We start from the raw sequence: 2,655 nt of genomic DNA on the forward strand, positions 1-2,655 counted from the left end.
GAGGAAAGGGGAATGGGGAGTTATTGTTTAATGGGTATAGAGTTTCAGTTTTGCAAAATGAAAAAAGTTCTGAAGATGGATAGTAGTGATAATTATATAACATTATGAATGTACTTAACACCACTGAACTTTACCTGTAAATGATGGTTAAGATGGTCAGTTTTGGTGCTGAGAACGTGGGTCCACGCGTCTGGTTGCCCCTAAGTCCAGCCTTAGCCCACACAGCTTTCAGTCATGGCCTCTGTAATCGCGTGCATGGGATAGTCCGCCCCTGACTTCAACGCCACCGCCGTGGTGGATGCACTTTCAAAGAAGTGAAGCTGTCGGACTTCAAAGAGAAGTAGGTAGTCCTCTTTTTCTACCCTCTGCACTTCACTTTTGTGTGCCCCACGGAGATCATCACGTTCAGCGACCATGCTGAGGACTTCTGCAAGCTGGGCTGCCAAGTGCTGGGCATCTCAGTGGACTCTCAGTTCACCCACCTGGCTTGGATCAACAACCCCCAGAGGGAGGGAGACTTGGGCCCCCTGAACATCCCCCTGCTCGCTAACGTGACCAGAGGCTTGTCTGAGGATTGTGCCGTGCTGAAAACAGATGCGGGTATTGTGTCCTTCCCAAATCACTGTTAATGATTTGCCTGTGGGACGCTCTGCAGCTGGTCCAGGCCTTCCAGTACACAGAAGAGCACGCGGAAGTTTGTGCCGCTGGCTGGAAGCCTGCCAGTGACACGATTAAGCCCAACGTGGATGACAGCAAGGAATATTTCTCCAAACGCAATTAGGCTGGCTGAGGGATAGTGAGCTTGTGCCCTTACCTAGGTGCCTGTGCTGGCTGCCCATCAGTGCTGTCACCTGGGTGCCCACCAGTGCTGTCACCTGGGTGCCCTGTGCTGACCCAGGAAAGGCCTGATCTGCCCCTCCAAAGTCCACAGTCTGGGACCCTGGAAGGCTAGGCCAAGGCCTTCGCAGGCCTCCACCTGGGAGCTGGTGAATAATGATGCTCTCCTCCAAACCCACCCAGCTGCACACAGGCCTAGAGTTGACCAATAAAGTGTAAGGGACAGAAAAAAAAAGGTCGATATTCTGTTATGTATGTTTTACTATAATTTTAAATATGTTCCTTGGTCTTTGGTTTCTAATTCCAAGATGCCGTGATGCAATAGATACAGTTTAAAAAGTCAAAATGAACCTTTTTTGTTGTTGTTGAGATGGAGTCTCTCTCTGTTGCCCATGCTGGAGTGCAGTGGCGGGATCTCGGCTCACTACAAGCTCCGCCTCCTGGGTTCAAGCGATTCTCCTGCCTCAGCCTCCCGAGTAGCTGAGACTACAGGCATCCACCACCACGCAGGCCTAATTTTTTGTAATTTTAGTAGAAACAGGGTTTCACCATGTTAGCCAGGATGGTCTCAACCTCCTGACCTCGTGATCCACCCACCTCAGCCTTCCAAAGTGCTGGGATTACAGACGTGAGCCACCACGCCCAGCTCCAAAATGAACTTTCTAAGCTACAGTAAAAATATTGTTGTCAGACCTTGATCAAATAGTATAACATTCAATTAATATCCCTGAACATTGACTATATTCAAGGCACTATGTTAGATACTGTTGGGAGAGGGTGCAGGGGTAGAAGACTGTATGGGACAGAATCTCAGGCATAGGAAAATTATAAATCTACTTCAAAGGATAAAATATATACACTAATAACTACACTTTCATGTGGTATACAAAAGAGGAATTACTCATAATAGGAAAACACAGAAGGAAGAGTTTGGGGCCTAAGTGATGGCTTCATGGAAGAGGTGATGTCTGATCTGAGTCTTAAAGGCTGGGGAGCACATTGACAGGCAGAGATTTTGAACGGCCATTCCAGACGGAAGGAGCAGTAAGTGGAAAAATACCGGCAGTGTTATAAGAACAGAAAATTGTCGGTTTAGGCTAGAGAATAAGAGAGACATAGTAGCCTTTTGGAGATAGGCAGGCAAGGTGGGTTTGATCTACTTTGACCTCATTTGAGGCAACAAGAAGCCTTAGTTAAAATAACCGCAAAAATAGAGCATTTTAAAATACATTTTAAACATGTAATCTGCAGTGGTTATCTTAGAAGAGATTTGTGCATGCAGGTGGGATATGAGCCAGGAAGCTATTACAAAGCTGTGTGAAACTTAGCAACTACTTAGAATACAAAATCGACTGTAGAAATAAAAGTAAGGGGAGAGGGCAAGATGTTGTAGGAGACATTAGAGAGGATATGGAGCATGGAAGGAGCACTAGATTGGGAGTCGAGGCAGGTTCTAATCTGATTTTACTAGCCCCTTCTTTGTATAATCTTGGAAAATCATTTGCCATTTCAGAGCTTCAGTTTTCTCAACTTTAACATTTGGAAGTTGGACAGGACAATTTCAGTGGCAACTTTTAGCACTAAAGTTCCAGGATTCCACATTGAACTGATGGTTTGGGAGAGTCATCCCAAGAGAATTAGTGGTGAAAGCCTAAATCATCAAGGAGGAGAAAGTCAAAGAGAAGATATAAGCTCTCATAAAAGACTCTTATCTCTCTCTTCTGGGTATGGCAAACAGGCTATGTCTCATCACCATTGTGTTGACGAAAGGAATTGACAGATAAAAATATAAGAAGACAAAGAGAACAGTCATGTGCA

General features: G+C 45.4%; 1 pseudogene; it reads left to right on the forward strand.

Annotated features, from left to right (window-relative positions):
• Positions 1-234: 234 nt before the first annotated feature.
• Positions 235-789, forward strand: LOC112623525 (annotated as a pseudogene).
• Positions 790-2,655: the final 1,866 nt, after the last annotated feature.

This window comes from Theropithecus gelada, chromosome 4 (assembly GCF_003255815.1).
Source record: "Theropithecus gelada isolate Dixy chromosome 4, Tgel_1.0, whole genome shotgun sequence".
NCBI classification, from domain to species: Eukaryota; Metazoa; Chordata; class Mammalia; order Primates; family Cercopithecidae; genus Theropithecus; species Theropithecus gelada.